The sequence below is a fragment of the Myotis daubentonii genome, chromosome 19, assembly GCF_963259705.1.
Source record: "Myotis daubentonii chromosome 19, mMyoDau2.1, whole genome shotgun sequence".
Lineage (NCBI taxonomy): Eukaryota > Metazoa > Chordata > Mammalia > Chiroptera > Vespertilionidae > Myotis > Myotis daubentonii.
Genome location: NC_081858.1, coordinates 15,457,345 through 15,479,896, shown reverse-complemented (window position 1 = coordinate 15,479,896; position 22,552 = coordinate 15,457,345). Strand labels below are relative to the sequence as shown.

The 22,552-nt window shown below is 49.1% G+C and overlaps 1 protein-coding gene across 4 annotated transcripts in view; it reads right to left on the bottom strand.

Annotated features, from left to right (window-relative positions):
* The window catches only part of PKNOX2 (PBX/knotted 1 homeobox 2), a 280,359-nt gene that overhangs the window by 227,467 nt on the left and 30,340 nt on the right, over positions 1-22,552 (bottom strand). For 2 of the 4 annotated variants that reach the window (XM_059675978.1, XM_059675980.1), the window contains exon 1: positions 3,255-3,346. The exons of the other annotated variants lie outside the window; for them this stretch is intronic. The gene's annotated coding sequence lies outside the window, so the exon portion shown is untranslated. Of the gene's footprint in view, positions 1-3,254; positions 3,347-22,552 lie in introns of those variants that run through there. 4 annotated transcript variants of the gene reach the window in all.

The following is a 22,552-nucleotide window of genomic DNA, read 5'->3' as shown; positions in this document are numbered from 1 at the left end:
TCCCCAATATTTTAGTTGCCGTTTGATTTGGCAGCCAGTTGAAATCCTGAAATCCAGTTTGAGTTTAATTGAATTGGGTCAGGTCTATATAAAGCAATGTTGAGAAGGGGTTTATGGGGGAGGGACCAAGCAACATTTGAAGTCAGACTCAGTGAAAGTCCGAAAGGCAAGATAGGAATGTATAGAGGACCCTGGACTGGAAAAGAAGAAAACGCATCTTTCTGAATTACTTGGACATTGATTTTTATTCATCCTCATTGTCACACGGCGTCCTGCCCCAGCTCTGTCCCTGTGGGAACTCCAGGAGTCTCTCTCTTTTTAAACAGGCCCATTTTGGAAGAGTAAAGGGGAGGGACTGGACTCATCATGGCCCCACAATAAAAGCTCCTTTTGAAAGCAGCACTTTCATTAACTTAAAGCAATCTATAGACTTAAAAGCAGAGAGCAGTAAACTCCCAGAAAGGATCATAAAACAGCCAGTCTCGAGTCCGGTACACTTCAGTGCAATTTGCACGAGGCATTTTACTGTGAGCCTTGGCCGGCCCATCTTTCTCCAGTAACCCCCTGCCCCTTATTCTGAGCAGCGTCTCTTTCTCTCTCCGGCCTTTCATGCCTTCGGAGCTCACAAAGGAGAGGCGGAGACCCGGAGTCTCCGTGGGGTCACGGCTCCCTCCTGCACGCAGGCTCTCGGCGGGAGAGAGTGCAAGAATTCCAAGCCCGCAGAACAACAGCGCGGAGCTCCGCTCACAGCGCCCAGGCGGCCGTGGCCACCCGTGGGTCGCGGGTCTGCTGCGCCCCGGAAACGCAATCTGGCAGCCCCAGAGAGGGGGACGAGGGGACGAGGGGACGAGGGGACGAGGGGACGGGTACGAAGGCTGGGAGGTTGAGCTCAAGATTGCGAGGAGGACATTTCAAACCTCCCTCCTGTGCACCGCCCTACACACTGCTTCCCTAGTTGGCCAGAGGGGTAGTCTCTCTCCCGAGTCGGGACTTCTCTCTCCCGCGAGCTAGGCCAGGGCCTAGGTCCCGGTGCAGCTCGAATGAGAGATCCAGAGTCCAAAACAGGAGACCCCTCCCTTCCCCCCAAGGCCCCGGCCTCGAGAAGGCCAGAATGGCAGAATAAGCGGGAGGTCTTGGGGTTAGGCTTCGCGTAATTTATCTTTTTGTGTTTGAACACCATCATTTTCTCAGTTTGGGGGAGGGGTCACCTAAATCTGTCTACAATACGAAGCTTTTGTCTTCCACCAGTTGGACAGCATTTGCTATCCGAGAAGTTAACACGCTGGAGAAGTCCGGGGACGAGAGGGTGAGGGTAGGGGACCCCGAACTCCCCCCTTTCCCAGGCATCACATCGCTTCCGAAGCCCCGCGCGGGCTTCCGGGCCCGGCCGCGAGAAGCGCAGGCAGCGCCTAGGGGTCCAGAGCCCACGACTCAAATCAGGGCGCCGGAGTTGAGTCCTCCCTGCCCTCGGCCGCAGCCCGGACAACCCGTTGCGATGCGGCACCTCGCTGTTGGCCCCCGGGGCGGGCCGAGGCCCCTGCGGGCGGGCAACCTGAACCCTCCCGGCCGTGTTCCGCCCGCAGACCCGGAGTGACTCCTGGAGCCCGAGGCGCCGCCACAGTCCTAGGATCCACCTCGAGCCCTGCGTGGTTGCCCTGTCGATTCACCCAGAAGGTCCCATCGATATGTCCGCTTCCCGGAATCTTTCTCCTAAGACTGGGTCCTGAGCGCCTCGAATCCTCTCTTCCAGATCCTCTTTCCGGGAGAAGCAGCAGAAATTCGGGGATCGCCTGCCATGGCTCGGATCAACTACTTTCGTCGCCTACGTTAATGCTTTTCCACCCACAGAGAGTTAAGACCAGCGCGCACGACCACCCCCACCCCAAATTTCAATAGCCTCAACCCCAATAAAAATTCGTGATCCCGTGCCTAAATTCTAAAAACAAAACAAAAAACAAATTTTTTAAAAAAAAAAAAACACCCGTTTCTCCGACTCCAGCCTCAGATGTAACTCCAGCCCCCAGCTCTGGCTGGGGTGTGGGTTCCACCCTTAAGCTACTCAGTGGCCCGTTTACGCTTCTAAAGTGAGCCTGGACCCTACAACCCAAACTCCAGCCTGGCCCGAACCCCTGCCCTAATTCAGGGCTGATGCACCACCACTCCCAGCCCCGCCGCACTCCCACCCCGAGCCCGGGTCTCCCTGCCGCGCAGGCTCCTCTAAGACCCCGAAAGGGAAGCCCGTTCCCTCGTTTCTTCCTCGGGTTCGGGAGCTGGGAAAGCCCGCACACCTAAGCCGAAAGAGACGCAAACTTTGCGCGGCACACTCCCGACCCTGCCCCATCGCCCTCCGCTTTCCATCCCCTCTTTTACGAACTTACGCCCGGAGGGCTCGATCCAGGACTCTAACTCCCAACCTCGCAGTGGGCCCCACGCCTCAACCACCTCACCAAGGTCTCCCAACAATCCGTCCAGAGCCTGTAACCCTACAGATTATCGCTCCCTGCAGGGCCGCGGTCCCTAAACTGGCCCCGGGGATCCCAGTTTCCAGACTCGTGTTCCGAAGTCCCCCGGATTCGCCTGCAAAGCCCACTCGCCCAGGCCAGACGAGTCAGGCGGTGGCTCTGACTTCAGTCGCCCGGCCCGAGTCCGAGGCTGCTCCCGCTTCAAGCCGCTCACAGGAGCCCCAGGTTGGTGGCGCCGGCAGCGCCGGCCCAACGGGCGCCCGGAGCCGGGAGAAAGCGAACCTGGAGCCGGCCTCGCCGGGGGAGCGCCTGGCCCCGACCAGCCCGCCGCACAGGGCTCTGGCCAGCGCGCTCTCCCTGCTCTCGGTCCCCGCGCAGCTCCCCGCCCGCCGCTACGGGGCCTCGGGCCCGGCGGTCCTCCTCCCACGCGGACAATGCTCGCCCGGCCCCTGCCCTCCAAGGCTAGGCAGCGGCCACCGCGGGGCTGCGCGCTGGGCGGCCGGACGCTGGACCGCCTCCTCCCCAGCCTCGCCCGCTCCGCGTTCGCCGGCGCTTCCCCAGCTTCTCTCTGCGCGCTCCCTCCCCGCTCCCTGCTCCCTCCTCCCTGCCGCCTCCCTCTCTCCACCCGCTGCCTCCCTCGCTCGCTCGCTCGCTCGCTCTCCTCCTCGCCCTGTCGCAATGAATAATACTCCGGCTTGGGGACCGGAATAAAACACGCGCGCTCCGAGGCAGCCGCCCGCAGCCGCGCCGCCTGCAGAAGCTGCTCTGACATGGAAATGAATGACAGCTTACCTGATGCCAATCTTCATCAGACTGACACCGGCGTGACAACACAGCCTATACTTCCCAGCACTGCTCGGGACGTCAGCGCTCAGGGACCCGCCCCCGCCCCCCCCCCCCCAACCTCTCCTTTCCCCACTCCCCCTCTCCCCACCCCCACACCCCCACCCGCTTGGCCCGGCGCTTTCCAGGCGGAGCCGCCGCCGGAGTGTCTCCCTCTGCTGGAGGCTTTTCCGAGACGCCCGGCGCGGGCCTGCTCCTGCGGGCAGGCGCAACACAGCGCGGGACAGAAAGCCTCAGGCTGGGGGGCTGCTTCGGACGTGGGAACGCAGAGGACCCCCAGAACCTCGGGAGCACTGCCCCTGCCCCCATGCCAAGTCCTCTTCAGGAAGAGTTCTAAGACATCCTGTACTGAGCGGACAGAGAGGCGGACCCCAAGAAAACTCAGAAATGACAAAACTCAAAACTGGCAAGAAATCCTTACCTCTACCTTCACTCCGCCCACCCACCCCCACCCCCACCCCCACCCACCCTATCCCTGCCTGGCCGGCCTCATTTTTATGACTGCGTTTGAATAATGTTCGTTACCCTAGCCCCAGAAAAGGTGTTCAGATGAAACTCCGGCGAGTTATTCCAATTCTTAAGACCTTTTTTTGCTGCGGGCTTCCCGGGGACGTTTGGTTCCCAGAGGGGGAGACTGTGTGATGGGGCGGGGCAGAGGAAGAGCTAAAAGGGTACAGAGGCTTTATCAGTAAATCACCTCTTTGCAAATACCAAACAAGCCTGTTCGGAGCACCGCTGTTTTCATCCGAAAAAGTCCCAGGTTTTGGGGGTTGGGCTGCCGAGGGAGACCAGCTGGGCTGTTTCAGCCTGGGCCTGCTGGGGTGGCTTCATCTCCTCTGGGGAGGACGTTAATATAAGTGCCTTCCAAGAGGACAACCAGTGCAAGCATGTGCCTTCTTTCGTTCCAAAAGATTATAGTCCTACTAAGTGTTGGTGCAGGCAACCAGCACCTACAGATGCTGGCTTGCTCGCTTCACAACTCAGCACGTGGCCGTTGGCATAAAGGGACTAGAGGACCCTTTCTGCCTCCTTGAAATGTGCTCTGGGCTCCCTCCCCTTAGAGGAGCCATTCCAGCCACAGTCAGGCAGCCATTGATCCTCTGACCTCAGACCAGGCAGGGGGCCTGGATAAAGCCTAGACAAAGACACCGATGTAAGCAGGGAAGCACAAGTGAAACCCAAGCTGGCCAGGTTTTCAGTGAAGAATCTGACCCCAGCCAGAAGTTGAAGGCTGCCCCTTCCCTCTTCCCAGGCCTCTGGGTGACTCCTCATCTGCCCCCATCACCACCAGCAGGGTTGAGCCATTAGCATTTTATGGCTCAGAGGAGGCAACTATGACCTTTTTTGCATCACATCCCAGATACTAAATACTGTTTGTCCAGGTCCTCCCAGTCCCCCCCCCCCCCCCCAGATTTAAACTCCAAAGGTGCTTGTAGAAGAAACTCTTCGCTGAGATTCTCCATTATAGATGAAGTTGGATCCTCTCACCTTCACGTAGAATCTCCAAAGACTTAACTAGGTGGATTTATGTCACCCCAGCCTCTGATCTGTGGTCAGAGACTCTGGCTCCTGACAGCATAATCGCTATTATATATTATACATTGTATAATAATATAATAATAATGAATGCACTTGCCCTTTTTATGTAGTTCAGAAGCGGCCAGATTCTCCAAACCAAAGGCTGGAGGTCAGGCTGCCATAAACTCCCAGAGGCAAGACCTCTTCAGAGGCAAGAGGGGGAGGGGAGATCCATTTGCCCCAGCCTGGGACCCCTGCAGAGAGGGTATTCTCTCTTTCCCAGGGCTCCCAGAGGGTGGCTGTAGCCTGCAGAGTCAGAGGGGAGAATCAGGGCTGAATGTAAATACTTAACCCCATCAGAGAGGTGTCAGGGAGCCATAAATAGTATTGCAGGCAACAGCCATGCATCACTGATTCCCACTGTTCACACCCCTCATTTTCTGAAATCTGGTTTGGTGTCCAAATCTTTCTTGAATCAGGAGATCCATTGCCATGAGCTGTTAATTTTTGGAGTCTTTAAAACACTGTGATTTCTACTAATACCCTTTTAGTGCTTTAAAATGCACATAGTAATTTCTTAAAGTGTATCTTGTTTTGACTATTTTGTAATTTGCAAAAGCTTAAAAAAATGATCATCTAAAATGCTGTGTGCTCGTGCTAGAGATAAAGAGCAGAAGCAAAGGTGTTCACACAGCTCCTGACCGCAAGGAGCTTTCATTCTAATAGAAGACGACAAAGCACTAATACATAAAACCTTCAATAATAATAATGCAAGAATCCAACAGTTGAAACAAGCTAGCAAATAATCAATGAACAAATGAATTCACAATATGTCAAACTCCATGAGTTCCATACCTAAATGGCTCTGTCAGTGAGCCTAGAATTCACTTCAAATACCCTATAATCTCTCCCCATCATACTTCTGAGAATAAAGAAGAGGATGGAGAAGGGCCACATGTCCCATAAGTCACCGACACATCAACATTAAAACCAAGCAGCAGCTCCTACCAATCCTAGCCATCACTCTTAAATGTTGCTATTTCTAAGGCTTAGTTCTGGGCCGCCTTCTCACTTTATCTGCATTTGATTGGTCTTTAGTGTAAGCAGCCCACACCAGCCCAGGTTGTCTCCTCTGAGCTCTAGACCTGTACAAACAATGGCCTGGCTAATACTGTCCATGTCACCCCACAAATAAAAATTTAAGACTTGTATTAGTCTGCTCCAGCAGCTGTAACAAAATATCACAGACTAGGTGGCCTAAAAAACAGACATTTATTTTCTCACAGTTCTGGAGCTTGGAAGTCCAAGATCAAGGTGCCAGCAAAATTGATTTCTAGTGAGACCTCTCTTCCTGGCTTACAGACGGCACCTTCTTGCTGTGTCCTCATGTGGCCTTTCTCTTCTGTGAACCAGACACTTTCCTCTGGTGTCTCTTCCTTTTCTTATAAAGGCACCAAGCTATTGAATTAAGGGCCTACCCTTATGACTTTATTTAACTGTATCCCCTGAAGCCCCTACATCTAAATACAGTCACAGTCAAACTCAACATGTGAATTTGCAGGGGACACTATCTAATTAATTACCAGTTCCCTTTTACTCAACTTAATTATTTTTTATGAATCTTGATAGATTGTGAGTTCCTTGAGGATGAGGGACAATATTTCAGCCCAGGGTCCTTAAAATCTGGCACTGTGCTCAGTCCAGAAAACATATTAAAGAAATACTTGTTGTGTTGAACTGAGTGGAACTTATTTCTCCATCACTGTCCAGTCCTTGTTCAAGGACTATAACCAGTCAGCAGGAATATTTTGATGATTTCCTAACTGGTCTAATGTCTCCAAAATCCTCAATACTTCCTATACACTATCACCAGAATGTCCTTCCTCAAACAAAGGTTGGATTATGCCTTGGTTTCCCCCTCAGAATCCTCAATGCCTTTCCATTGCCTGTAAGATCTAGCCTAAGATGTTTATTGAACCTTATAATAAAAAGGAGAGCCTTGAATGCCACCTTCCTTAGCACTGACAAAACCAAATGCTGGTGAAGATGTGGAGCAACAGGAACTCTCATTCACTGTTGGTGGGAACGCAACGTGGTACAGCCACTTTGGTTTCTTATAAAACCAAACAAACTCTAACCCTATCTATAATCCAGCAATTGCACTCCTTGGTATTTGCCCAAATGAGTTGAAAAGTTGTATCCCCACAAAAACCTGCACACAGATGCAGCTCTGTTTATAACTGCCAACATTTGGAAGAAACCCAAATATCCTTCAGTGGGTGAACAGATAATTAAACTGTGGTCCCCCCAGATAATGAAATATTATCCAGCACTAAAAAGAAATGAGCTACCGAGCCATGGAACACATGGAGGAAACTTATATGCATATTACTAATAAAAGAAGCCAATGGAAAGTCTACATATTGCATGATTCCAAACTATATGACATTATAGAAAAGGCACGACTATGGAGGTGATAGAGAGATCCATGTTGTCAGGGGGTAGAGGGTAGAGGTAGAAATGAATAATCAAAGCACAGAGGATTTTAGGGCAGTGAAAATACTCCACATGACTCTATAGTGATAGATCCACACCATTATACATTTGTCCAAACCCACAATGTACACCACCAAGAGGGAGCCCTCATGTAAACTATGGACTAAGGCTGATGTGTCAATGTAGATTCACCAATTATAACAAGTATACTGGTATCACTCTGGTGGGGATGTTGACAGTGGAGGAGGCAATATGGGAATCTCCACACTTTCTGCTCAATTTTCTGTGAACCAAAAACTGCTCTAAAAAATAAATTTTATTTATTTTGTCAAAGCTGCTACAATTGAGTGGCCTGGGCACTTCCATTCTGGCCACCCCCAGAGCTATGTATGCCTCCTGCACTTGCTGGTGCCATTCCTTCAGCCTGGCCTTCTCAGTCCCCTTTCCCTATCTTCTCCAGTTATGTCTGCTGCTAAGACTTAGCTCAAAAATCGGTTCTTTTCAAAACTTCCTTGGCTTCCCCAGCTTTGGCGTCACATGGGTCTGGCTCAAATTTTTACCCTGACACAGAAAGATACCGCCACTCTCCAAGTCTCAGTTCCTGCCCTTGTGAAATGAGGATGATAACAGTTTCCAGCTCCTGAGCTTGTGGGGATTAGATCCAATGACGAAGGCACAGATCTCAGCACCGTCCCTGGCACACGGGAGGCTCGCTAATAAATGGAGCCATTGGATTTAGCAGCCCTTACCTCAGGCTTCCACAGCACTTGTCTGCGCCTTTTTTTTTTTTAAAAAAAAATGTATTTTATTGATTTTTTTACAGAGAGGAAGGGAGAGGGATAGAGAGCCAGAAACATCGATGAGAGAGAAACATGGATCAGCCGCCTCCTGCACACCCCCCACTGGGGATGTGCCTGCAACCAAGGTACATGCCCTTGACCGGAATCGAACCCGGGACCCTTGAGTCCGCAGGCCGATGCTCTATCCACTGAGCCAAACCGGTCACGGCTTGTCTGTGCCTTTAATACGGCACTTGTTTAATTGGCCTGAGGAGAGGAGACAGTGCTTCCTGAGGATGCTGTGACAGGCGCTGCAGCCTGGAAGCAGAGCGTGGAGCACAGAATGGAGAAAGGGGTGGGAATGCAATCCTCTACCTCAGGCCTCCTTCCTGACCCCGGAACCAGGTGGGGCTGTGGTGCTGGGGAAGCCGGGGACATGTGAAGAAGACTGTTTCTGATTAAATTCGTAAAGGCACAGCCCTGGCAGACAGGGTGAGGGACTGCACAGTGTGAAAACACAGACACTGTAAATCCTCCAAAAGTTGGGGCTCCAGGATTCTGCTCTGAGCTGGAGTCAGGTGTCCAGGCCCTTGTCCACCTCTGATTCATTTTTCACCCTGAGAAAGCCTCTCTGCTCCCCTATTCCACTCCCATCCTCTGAAGCATGGTGGATGCAACCTGTCCTCTGGGCACATGACAGTCGACCAATTGGGTCATACAGTATCTCTGCCCAGCTTCTCTAATATAGGAGGAATACAGTCCCCAAAACCATTTAAAAAGCCTGTCTTATGGTACTGCTGTACATGTGGAAAGTTTCCTCAATCACTGTCCCCCCACCATGCCTTACTTCCTTCAACCCAATACACACACACACACACACACATGCACACGCAGATAGGCATGCAACACACACGTGCATGTATGCAATACACACACACACATGCACACGCAGATAGGCATGCAACACACACATGCATGTATGCAATACACACATACACACACACATGCACACGCAGATAGGCATGCAACACACACATGCATGTATGCAATACACACATACACACACACACACATGCTCTCAAGAGCGCTGCCCTGCCTCCAGATGAGAGGCCCGTGAGCTGCAGAAAATAAAGGAGAAGAACTTTGGTTGAGCCTGCAGTTCTTCCCAGGCCCTGGCAAGGGGTGGCAGCATCACAGCCAGTTGAAAGGGCTGAGAAAGAGGGATACTGAGAGACAGAGTATTTAGACTATAAAATGCTACGATGGTTTCCAAAAAGTGCCACCGTGGGAAATGGCATCCCAAGAGTTTGGCCACGCAATTTAAAGAAAGGAAGATAGAAACCGGTGCTGTCCAACGCAGCAGCCACTAGGCACACGGAGCCACTGAGAACCTGAAACGCAGCTGGACCAAACTGAGATGTGTTGCAAGTGTAATGTCCACAATGGATTTGGAAGACTTATTTAAAAAAGAATACCAAATTTTTCATTAATAATTATTTTATATACAGGGGTGGGCAAACATAGGTTTATAGTTTATACTTTTTTGTATGGAAAAAGATATACAGGTTATGATTATTACAATAGCTTCGTTAACTCAAAAGAACATCACAATGCAACTATAAACCTACTTTTTCCTACCCCTGTCTATTAGATATTGAAATGATAATATTCTGCTTGCACTGAATTAGATAAAAATGGGCTATTAAATTTTTTTCACTGTTTCTTTTACCTTTTAATGCGGCTACTAGAAAACTTAAAATTACTATGCAACTTGCATTCGATTTTTATCAAAACCTCTCTTCTGGGCTCTGTTTTTGCCCTAGTATAAACTCTGTGTGCATGCTGAAACGTTTATTGTTTATCCTGTGTCACTGGCTCCCGAGCTCCTCAGCCTGCTCTGCTTGGCACCCCCGCCACCCATGACCAGCTGAGGGATGGTATGGGGGCCAGTAGTACACTCAGTGCCCCTCCCTCAGAGCGCTGGGTTGCTCAATTCTCCTCCTCCACCCTCAGAGTTACATGAGGTTTTGAAACTTCTACTTTCCCCAACACAAAGACCTCTTCTCCCACCTCTACTAGAGCATCCATCCCTGAACCCCTAGTCCTCCATCTCCTTTCAAACCCCTCATCACCATCACAATTGTCACCCCTGCTGTCACTGTGCTCTCCCTTGGCCCTATTCACATTCTCTCTCAGCCCTCAGCATCACCATCTCTCACAGAACTGCCCTGAATCCTTCTGCTCCTCCCATGGACCATCTCCTCCCTGTCTGCAGGGATCCACATTAGTTGCCTCTGATGCTGCATGAGCCCTCCTGAGCTGAGGATTTTGCATGGCTGGTCTCCCAACTTCATTCTGGTGGCTGGGACCTACAGCAGCCAGAGCAGGGCTTGGAGGACCAAGCAACAACTCTGGGAAAGGAGAAGTGGGTCCTGTCCTATCATGTTTAGGGGAGGGGGAGGAAGAGTGACCAAATAAGGGAGCAAGATCCCCAACTTATCCAGCCTGGTTGGCTTAGCAAGGGAGAACAAAACAGAGGGTCAACAACAATTGCTAATATGGCCCTAACCGGTTTGGCTCAGTGGATAGAGCGTCGGCCTGCGGACTGAAGGGTCCTGGGTTCGATTCTGGCCAGGGGCATGTACCTTGGTTGCGGGCACATCCCCAGTAGGAGGTGTGCAAGAGGCAGCTGATCGATGTTTCTCTCTCATCGATGTTTCTAACTCTCTATCCCTCTCCCTTCCTCTCTGTGAAAAATCAATAAAATATATATTTAAAAAATAAAAAATAAAAAAAATAATTGCTAATATGTATTGATTATTTGCTAAGTGCTCAACATGCATCCCCAGTGAGGCTCAGGTAAGGGAGTAACTTGTCGACAGGTGTAGACTTGGGTGCCCTGCCTCCAGAACCCACACTCTAAACCACTTTCTGCACAGCTTCTCTGTAAAGTACAAACGCTCCCTTCCTTCATCCCTCATCCATTCACTAGTTCACCCATTCACACATATACACCAATAGCCTCTAAAAATGTCCCAGTGTTGGTTCCCATTCAGCATCTAGGCTGGCAGGCACATGCTAGGCCCTTAGGCTCTAAGGATGAATAAATTACAATTCCTGAATCACAGAGATCTTACAGGTTTACAGGGATCAAGAGAGATCTAGAAAAGTCTAACTCAGCCTGCAGATCCCACTCCCATTCTACAGGTAGAGAAGCTGAGGCCGAGAAGGGACAAGGATGAGGTGAGCTTCAAATCTCTTCTGTTTTAATACAGCAAATAGTAGTTGGCCTGCATTCTCTCACCAAAGCAGTCCCACCCTCCCCGGAAGTTCTACGAACACAGAACACAGTGTCGATGCTCTGTGCAGGTTTCTCGACAGACAGACACAGCACGTCTTCTCCTGCCATCGTCCCCACTGGCTGCCATCACAGTGCACAGAGGAATATTCACACTCCGGTGAAAACTCTTCCTCTCCAGAAAGTCTACTTAATGCAGGACACCCATGTCCTGCATCCTTCTGAATTGTGCGTTCACGTCTCCGCTGTAGTATATGCACGTGAATGCGGCACTGTACATGCTCTTCTATTTCAGGTATGAATGCGTTCGCTCCCTGAGCAGCTTTTGAACTTCTTACAGGCAAAGGGCTAAGTCTTACCTTGTCCTTCCCACCAGTGTCTCAGCATTTGGTAGCAAACTCAGCCTATCTGAATTGCTTAAGTCAATGGTTTGATTTACTGTGCACAGACTTAACTCTGTGTGTGTGCGTGTGTGTGTGTGGTGTATGTATCTGCTTAGTATCCTGAGTCGATATGTACAGCGGGGTGTTTGTACGTACAATATCTGTGTGAGCATATGCACGTGTGTGTGTGGATGATTCTCCAGCTATTAGAGTTTTGGAAGCTTATAGACACACATCTGTGCAATCCATCAATTTCCAGACGTTATCTCTCATGATCATTTCCTGCCAAATCTTTGAGTTGCAATTAAGAAAGTAGATAATTTGAAACATTTCCCTCTGCATGTTGAAATGGATTATAATCCTAATTTGATAAAGACTGCTAATGACTCATTAGCCACCCCTCACTTCTCCTCAGGTCAGCCAACTTCCCAGGAGCTGGGAGATACCACGCTTGGGCCATCGCATGTTATCGCTTCTGCAGCACGAAAACAGAAAGACACAACAAAGCCACAGCCGTGCAGCAGCCCTTGAATTCCTTTTTCTTCAGCTCCCAGATTTGGGCATTGATTTTCTCTTCCTGGCTTTGAACAAAGCCTCTAATTTCCTGACAGCCAAAATGCTGTCCCCAGGGTCTTAGCTCGCTGCCAGAGTGGCATGCACAAAGTAGCAGCCTTCCCTCTGCACAGGTAGCGGAGAGTCGCAGAGTCGCTGTTCTCAGACGTCGGGGCCTGTCCCCAGCAGAATTGGTTTCCTCGGAAGTGCGCTCCCCCCCCCCCCCCGCAAGGAGTTCTTGGGAGCAGGGACCACTACTCGTTGTGTATAGACGATGACCCCCTTTCTGCTTTGGCCGACCTGGAGTCAGTGAGTACAGAGGGCCATTTAGAGGGAGCTTGCACACCCCTTCCCTCCTGGCACTGCGCCACCTCTCCCAGCCCCAGGCTTAGATGATCAAATGCCTCACAGAAGCTAAAGTCAGGGTTTCCCTTGGGTCACCCACTCTAAGAACCCAGACTCTCAGGAAGTGGATTCCAGTGGACATGGTGCAGCATGCAGGCACACAAGAGCATCCGTCGCAAGTTAAAATGTAGAACACACATGCCCACAAGTAGAGAGGCAGCATGCATACATGTATAAGGAGTTCTCTGAATGACCCCTGACCCTGAGATCTGGGGTAAGGAGGAAAGAGAGGCTTAGTCAGTCAACAAACATCGATTTTGTCACATGCTTACTATGTGCCAGGTGCTGTGCTGGGTGCTAAGGGGTGATGGATGATGTACAAACAGGATGGATGACTTGGGGAGATCAAACACAGTTGGACCAGTGGTTGCTGCATTCTGATTGGGAGCAGGTAAGAGGTATCCTTGGCCAGGATCAGCCTTCTGAGCTCTAATTCCCTTTCTGTCCCTGCTCTTCCGTGTCCCTGCTGCCACAGGGGAGACTTGGGGTGAGATAAAAAGCCTCCACTTCCCCACCCCACTCCCGCCTGTGCATTCGATCAATGTGACAAATGCTCTCTGGGCAGGACCCCTGAGGCTGCCTTCTCTGCCACCCACCCCTCCCTCCTTGCCAATGAGTCCAGGGAGATCTGAGCAGAGGGTGATGGATAGCCCTGTCGTATTGTTCCAGACTCCAGATCCAACAGGGGCCTGGAGAGCTGTATAAATCAGAGCCTGGGCTGGGCTCTCCCCGGCATGATAACTCGGCAAGAGGAATGGAAGGCAAGGGACCATAAAACTGTCTGAGGGCTAAGTCGTTTCATTTCAAGTCAGGGCCAGAGAGAGAAAACCTCTGCTTCTCCGGAGACGGGCTCGTTTGGAAAGGAGGCGAGGCTGGTAAGGTCTAGATGTCTTGTGCACAGAGAGGGGGGATAAGAGAGGCCATTCCCACAGACACTGGACAAGACATCCCCCGTGTCCTTGTGTCCCCATCATCCAAGTCCCATCATCTCAGGTCCCAAACTTTGATAACATTTCAAAAAATTCACTCTAGAGAAGATTCTCACATTTTCCCTCCACTGAGATAGGAACAATTAGGGGGCTGGAGGAGGCAATGCCTGAGCAGGGCTCTAACCATCCAATCATGATCAGGGAGAGGCAGGAGTCACTCCCACTTTATTTGCTCAGATGTTTATTGAGCAGCTACTTGTGCCAGGCACTGTGCATGGTGGTGCGGGCACAGCAACAACAGGATAGAAGCGTTGGCCCTGCCCTCAAACAGCTCACGGTCTGGTGGGGAGACAAGGAGTCTGATTCATGAATCGGTGGCATGGAGCTCATTACCCTTATCTCAGCTCTCATGACAAATTGCCAGATGTACCCAGGTGGTGGTCACTCTCCCCTCTTTAGACTGGAAGCTCCTTCAAAGGAGAAAGGACCTGGACCAGCCTTTCAGCACTAGTTATCTGCTCCAGCTCAGCCCTTGCAGCCCTTATCCCTGCCATGCGCTTCATGGGAGATTTCATTAACCTCTCCTCGCAGATGAGAAGATAGAGGCTCAACGAGGTTAATCCACTTGCCCAAGACCAAAGCTAAGTGTGTGTGTGTGTGGGCGGGGGGGATTCAACCCATTTCCATGTGTCCCACATCCTGCACAGGTCTCCTGTATCGTGCCTTCAGCACCTGAAGCAGCGCCTACCCCAGATGCTGTGGATTATATAGCGGGGCGGGTGGGTCAGGGGAGACTGCAGAGAAAGGGCTACTGACCAACCAGTTTTTAAAAATAAGTGAAATCTGCCAAAATGACAAGGGATGGAAGTCGATGTAGATGGAAATGACGTGCACAATAACCGGGAGGCATGAAGTGGCATCGTGTGTGCTGGCCACCTAGTCAGCAGCTCCCTGCTGCCCGCCCCTCCCATTGCAGTCCCAAGACACGGGAGCTTAGCAGTTGGCTAAGAAGCACATGGATGGCGGAGAAACAAAGCAGGCTCTGTGGGGAGTGGAGTGCTTTATTTTGTTGTTCCTGCTGTTATCTTCCCAGGACTAGATTATAAGGTCCAGGTAGGATGCAGCCTGCTTTGCTCACAAATAGAATTCCAACACCTAGGGTGACAGAACTGGACCAGGAAACAGGTGCTCTCTACATTTCTGCCCTCCCATGAGGCTGGCGTAATGGGGCCAGGCTGAGAGCCCCTCCTATCCGGAGTCAAGGAAAAGCCTTTTCAGGCCAGACAAGCACCAAGGTAGGACCGAAGGAAATGCGGCCCAGGGCCACTGAGCAGCCGGTGAAGGGTGGCCATGCCTTCTTGTTCTCCTCTGCTTCCTCCTCTCTAGTCCAGGCACCAAAGCCAGCACATGAGTGGACCTGGACCTGCCCCTAGTTTTGATCTTACACTAAAGGGACAAGAGTCCTCAGGGCGCAGAAGCTTGAGGAACACCAGTATTTAAGGGACAATGAAGAAGAGGAGCTTATAGGGGAAGCTGAGGAACTGTGAGACCCAGAATGACACCCAGTTGCCCATCCACCTTCTCACATTAGTGGCTATCACACTGGGAAGGCCAGTGGTTCAACAGCCCAACCTCTGGAAATTACAAAGGTATTAACCAAAGACAAGAATAGGAGAGGGGCCCGGCCAGCATGGCCGGGAGTCACGGTTCGACTCCCAGTCAGGGCACATGCCTGGGTTGCAGCTCGATCCCCAGTGTGGGATGTGCAGAAGGCAGCCGATCAATGATTCTCTCTCATCGTTGATGTTTCTCTCTCTCTCTCTCCCTCTCCCTTCCTCTCTGAAATCAATACAAATATATTTGGGGGAGGGGGAGAATGGGAGAGGGGAAAAACAGTGATTACAGAGTTTCACAATTTTTTTTTATTCGAATGAAGAGAGGAGAATGGTAAATGGCTCAACAGAGAGAAGTCACAAGCCAAGGGCCTGTGTGAGGGTCGATCCACTCTGCAGAGCCCTGAGGTCAGCCCTCGGAGGCACCCAGCACTGGCTAACCAGGGGCACTGGTGGGAAGTCTGTTTATAGAAGGGGTCCCACCCACGCCACAGAGCCAGTCAGCCACGCCCCTCTATCCTGTAGGAAGCAAGAGATTATTTTCTTTGGAGAAACTGAATAAGAATAATATTGGACTGGAGAACACTAAGTATGGTGGAGGGGGGAGGGTGAAGGGAATCAAAGAGAGGTCTGCATGCTGAACTGTGGGACCCTTTAGTGCTTTCTCTGGCCTTGCTAGCAACTCCCCCCCACTACCAACTAGCAAACTGGAAGATTCTTCTTTAAAGAACTGAACAACCTCAGAGAGAACTCCAGTTAGTGGTAGCTGAAGCTCCCTCAATAAAAAGATCCACGTTCCACCTGATCACCCCAGTGAAGCCCACAAGTCAACAAACCGCCACTTACAAATAAGCTTCCAAAAGATGCTGTTAGTGCCTTTCTTAAATATGAATAAACAGTCAAGAACCATCAGATATTTAAAGAAAGCCTCAAACATGAAAAGGGGGCAAATAATCTTTTTCCGAAGGAGATATGAGTGGATAGAAATTTTGCAAGGACAAAAATTCAAAATGAGCAATAACACTAATTCAAAAAATAAAAGGAAATGTTACATTCATTAAAAAAAGAAGAGAGTACAATGGAAAATGAAAAAATTAAATAAAAGGCCTCTTTTAAATTAAAAATATAATTAAATTTTTTCAAAAACTCATAAAGGTTAGAAGATAAAGCTAAGGAAATTTTCCAATGGGTGAAGCAAAAGGAAAAATAAATAAACAGGAGAGAAAAAAAAGGACATTAGTCTCCTGATTAGCCCAGTACAAACAATGTAAAAAGATATATACCAATGCCCATCATTATCATTATGACATTTTAAATCTTGAAGGATGAATAGAAGTTTCTAAAATCTTCTAAAGAGAAAGAAAACAGGTAAAAGAAACAAGAATAAGAACAATATGGAACTTCTTCAAAGCCAACATCAAATAGCAGAGAAATATCTTCCAAATTCTTAAAGAAAACATTTTTAAATCTAGAATTCTATACCCAATTAAAGTATCAGCTACATATTAGAACATATATAATTTAGTATATATTTCCACATAGTCAATGACCCAAGAAGATTACTTTTCAAAGCACTCATTCTTAAGAAGTTATTGGAGGCTGGGGTTTAGTAACGTTAGGTGATAGTCCAATAACGAAGATAGGGAATTGAGGAAATAGGGCACGCAGCACAGGTGGTCAGTAAAGGAAATATTCAAAATGATGGTACAGGGAAGCCTCAGGATGACAGCTCGTCAGTATTCCAGTGCCAGGTTAGAGCAGAAAAACAGAAGGTTCTTGGAGGGATAACTGTAGGGGAAAGAAATGGAACAGATGGGCTTGAATGTATGGAGCCCCGCATTGGCAAGTATGGAGTAGAGTTGCTGAATCATTTTTTAAGAATTAATTATAAGTATATTTTTATTGATACCAGATCAATAAAAAGGCAACTGTTAACTTCAGGATAAATAAAAGATTGTACTAAAGAGAAGACATGAGCAAGTGCACTATTGACTTGGGAGTTAATAATATTTGCATAGTCATTAGTATATAAACCCAAATATCAATTTAAGAAAAAAGAAAATTTATGTTGGAGATATACAAAAACGGAAAGTGCAGGGTTGGATTTGGGGGAGAATGGTGTGGGAGAACTAAGTTCTCATCTACCATGGTAGAAAGTCAATATATAATTTAAATTAGTAAATCAAGAAATAGTGTAAGCATAGTATTTTAAAACATGGCAATATACACAAAAGAGAAATGAACTATAAGAGTTGAGGGTGACTGCCTTGGAGTATAGGACTTGGGAGTGTGAGGGGACAAGGCAACTGCTGATTTCCAAACTATGTTTATGTATTCTTTGATTAAAATAAAAATTAAACTCTTAAAAAGGGGTCCCTGTGGCTCACACACAGCCCAGCTTAGCTCCTCAGGATATAGGATCAGATGATGATTTGGGACCAAAGCTCTGACCAAAATAAATGATGCATTTATTTTGTGTCTACACATACCCCTTGGGGATCTGACAGAGTTGCTGGAAGTCAAAAACTTTCGAAGACTGAGAAACCTGATCCTGGACTACACTTGTGGATGTGACGGGCAATTCTCAAACATATCTTGATATGTCGTGTCTGTGCTTGCTGGTTTCCCTGACTAGAATACCTCAATAAACAAACCTCCCCAACATGCTGAACTTCCCTTCAACCTCTAAAACTCTTCTAATGCCCAGCTGCTGTGGCTCAGTGGTTGAGTGTCAACCCTTGACCCATGCACCAAGAGGTCGCCAGTTTGATTCCTGGTCAGGGCACATGCCCAGTGGTGGGCTCAAATCCCCAGTAGGGGGCATGCTGGAGGCGGTTGATGATGTTTCTATCTCTCTCTTTCCCTCTCTCTTCTTCTCTCTCTAAAAATCAATAAAAACATATTTAAAACTCTTCTAAGCTATTGCCTCGTCTAGGAAGATTTTCCTGAGGCCTCTTCCTTAGAGAGTCCTTTTTCCCTCTTTTGGCCTGCTCCTGAATCTTCTGTGTATACATCTAGCAAAGCATCCATCACTCTATTTCAGCTGGAAATCACCCATCTCTCCAACTACCCTGTGACCTTCCTACAGCCATCAGCTTAGGGTAGTAACCTACAGGATAAACAACCAGAGATCTCAGTCACTCACTCACAAGATTTCTCTCTCATCGTGCTACACACCGGTTGGGGCTCTGGTTCACCTCGGTGTCCTCTCTTCGAGTGGGACCCAGCTAGAGGCATACTCCTCTGGACATGCCACTCTCCTGGCAAACAGAAAGAGAAAATGTGGGTGGGGCCACAAAATGTCCCTGAAAGCTTCTGGTCAAATTTTATTGGCCAAAGCAAGTCACATGGGTAAGCCTGATGTCAATGGCACAGATAAGCATAATCATTTCACAGGCAAAAGTAGCAAGTCATTGGGCACAATACCACCTACTACAATCTCCTTGGTAGGGTCCACATCTTATTTTTGTAACCTAAACCCAATGCCATACTTACCACCAAGTAGGTACTCAGGGCATCTGTGTGACTTAAACTGACTTGTCAAATAATAACTTAGCCTCATATACAAACCTGAGAACAGAGGGAGATCTGAAAAGGGGACAGAGCCTGATGAAGAGCTAGGAGGGCGCCAGCAACAAGCTCATTGTATGTGGACCAGCACTGGGCTTGAAATCAGGAGACCTGGGTTCTAGTTCAGACTAGGAAAGTCATCACCCCTCTCTGGGCTCATCTTTAACATGGAGATGAAGCAGAGGACCTCTAGGGTCCCTTCTAGTTCTAGCCTTTCAGGAGTCTGTAATGGAACCCCCCACCTGGGCTCCTTACTACCTGCTTGCCAATCTCCAACTTCTACTGGCCGTGGCATCCAGTTCCACGGCTGGAAAGAAAATGAGCCCCAAGTCACTTCACATGCTCGAATAAATTTCTAAAAACGAAAAATGCACCCATGATGAAAAAAACAACTATTCTTCAAAAATAAATACGTTTTCAACAACAATGTTTAATGGTAAGTGTCTGTTTTCTTTTTTTAAACAAATCATTTTCTGTTTTGAGTGCATTGTTAAAGACAGGGAATGTCCATTATACAAAGGCTACTGTCCATGACGCTGCACAGCACTGGCTACACAGCTGAAGTATCAACACTGAGTTCACATTCACACACAGAAACTGTCACATCGGTTGAAACTGTCTCGCACATCTAAACCTGGGTTTTGCTTCTTTCAAAGCTTTTAGAAAAAAATTAATCTAAAAAGGGTTGAGAAATCCTGTAGCTAATGGGCTGATGTACTATGAGAATTATTTAACAGATGCTGGGTCCTGAGCTCTGTGTGCTCAACAGCAGAAGGCAGACGCTGTGATGACCCTTTTGATTAGAGAAACTGTACCCTGCGTTTCCACCCATAAATCATGGATGCCAGCCCAGGAATCCACCACCATCAGGTAATCATAACAACATGCAGATAGCATTTACTATATGCCAGAACAGTGCCAAGTTTTTTACACAGATTAACTCTCGTAGCCATCACAGCAAGCCTAGGCAATAGGTACTGTTATCATCTCCATTTTGCTGACAGGGAACAGGGCACAGCAGGGTTAACTGACCTGCCCAATGTCACACACTGAATGGCAGCTCTGGGCTTTGAACCCAGGCATCTGGCTCCACAGTCTACGCTAAAGTCACCTCTACATTATACTGCCAGACCTTGCAATAGGCTGCCAAGCAAGTTGGCTTCATTCCTGGATATCGATGTAGCCTGGAACCATAAACATACCATCACCCGGTTGCCCTTAAAGATCCTTTTCATCCTGTCCCTGCACCAGCCCAGGAGACTGGGGTTCCCACCCTCTAATTGTGGAAGTGATGAGGGAAGTGCGTGTGACTGGCCCTCTTCAAGCACCAGAGGGTGATTTTTAGGTGGATGCCATCTCTCCTCGTCCACGTCCAAGTTTCTGGACTCCACCCCCTTGCCTGGGTGGGTGTCAAGAAGGGCAACCTCTGGGACAGAGAGGTCCGGGTTCTGGTGGCCACAGCACTGCAGTCACCGGGCTCTTTCCTGTAAGACCGATCGATACGGCCCCATCCCACAGCCCCACCCTTTCCTGCTCCTCAGTCGGTAACTGCTATTGATTACAGCCGAGCTGGGAAGCAAATGCCAAAATATATCAATCAATCACCAAGATGGCAAAGTGAGTTTATTAAAACCATTACACCTTCTTCTGTTTTCCTACCCGCCCAGCTTCCTCAGCCCAGTGGCCATTTCTTTTGGAAGGTTTCCAAGAACTTTGCAGACATGATCTGATGGCTGGTGGAATTTCCTCTATTTGGGGAAAATTTAGACCCAGAGACGGAGCAAGAACAAGTCCCACAGTGAGAAGATGGAAACCAGGTGTGAGAGTATGTGCATGTGTCTGTGCAGCACATACATAAAAATGTGCAAGTATATGTTTGTTTAAAGCAAAACCTAGAACTTAGTCACATTTCAGAAATAGTTTGTAATTATGCCTGAAATTTTTACGAATCAGTCCTTTCTGGTCGCTTAATGTCCCTCATTAAGTGGTTTAATCATGAAATTTTACTTTATAATTGGGTTCATTTTAATGCTGAACGAGGGAGATTTGCATAAGCAAATGACAGTTAACAAAATCCATTAGCAGAGAAGCAGGAGTCCAAGGACCACAGACCTGGGTTGTGGTCTCAGAGTCAGAGCCTGTGGTGAGGGAGCCCCGTCACCAGACCAGGTTCTGCTGCCCGACCCAGACAGAGGGGGCAGAGGGACAGACAGAGCGGGCAGAGGGGCAGACAGAGGGGGGGCAGAGGGACAGACAGAGCGGGGCAGAGAGACATTTCAAGTGCCTCGGCAGCTCTTGAGGACAAGGAAACCTACCTTGTGGCCAGAAGAGACAAAGTGAGGGAGATTGCTGCTTGTCAATGAAAGACCAAGACCTTTTCTTTGTAAGGAAATTCAGGCAAGGATTGAAAAAAAACCACCAGTTTTATGCAGAGATCTGACAACTCTCTCCAGGTGAAAAGAGTGCTGGATCAAGAAGAAGAGAACATGGCAAACCTGACATCAGTGCTCCTTCTGTCACCAACTAGCAAGGATCCACCTGCCAGGCACCTAAACTAGATCACACTGAATGTTCTGTGTTTCTACAACTCCTGCTAGCATCACAAGTAATTGAAAAACTCATTCATTCCACATTGACTGAGCCTGTGCCGTGAGCAGGCATTGTGGGATTACAGAGGATCCTCAGCCAGGGAGACAGGCTGAGGTCTGAGCTGAGGGACAGAGCGCGGCCCTGATGTGATAGGACTGGTGTCCTTTAGAAGAGGGGGAGACATCAGCGTGCTCTCGCGCCACACAAGCACAGAGAGGCCACGTGAGGACAGAGCCAGAAGGCAATCCTCACCAGAAACCAGCCCTGCTGGCACCTTGATCTTGGACTTGCATCTTCCAGAACTGTGAGAAAGTAAACTGCTTTAAGCCCCTGGTATGAGGTATTTTGTGATGGCAGCCCGAGCAGACTGATACAAGGAGAGGGACGTGGCGCTAGGAGCTCAGGGCAGGAGCACCTCACCCAACCTAGGGGAAGAGGGGAGGTTTGCAGAGGATCCGCAGGGGAAGCATGGGGAAGAGTGCCCGGGACAGGATACCTGTGTGAAGACCCAGAGGGAAGAGGAGCACGCCCTGTCGGAGGAGCTGGGCAGTCCCTGCGGATGGAGCCTGGAGGGTCCGAGGAAGAGCCTTAGCCAGGAGGCTAAGGAGGGACCAGCTGGAGGAGCTTTCAGAGGCCAACTTGCCCCCAAAGCTCTCAAAGACCAAGAAGCTGCTGTACCTTTTGAAACCTGGACTCACACTATTGGTGTTTCTGGTTCTGCTGGGAAAATACCAACTTGGGTTCTGCACACACGGAGGAGCAGTAGCCTCCTGCCCCCCGCCCCACCCCCACCCCCCACCCCCGCCAGGGAACTCTTTCTCGGCACATCTGCATGTTTCCTTGTGGACATGCTTTGCTTTGTCATTTACACATGACCTCCGGCCTTTCAGAGTGTCCTCCTCAGACACTCACCTTCAGCTCTGCAAAACCTCTTTGCTTTTTGCTAACCACTGTAGTGCTTATTGAGCTAGCTAACGGTAACCGTGTGCCAGGCACTGCTTTAAATGCCTTATGTATATGAGCTCTTTTAATTCACAACACCCCTAAGAAACAGATTCTATTAATTCCAGTTTATCGATGAGGAATCTGAACAATCTCTAAGCCAGTCACCCAGG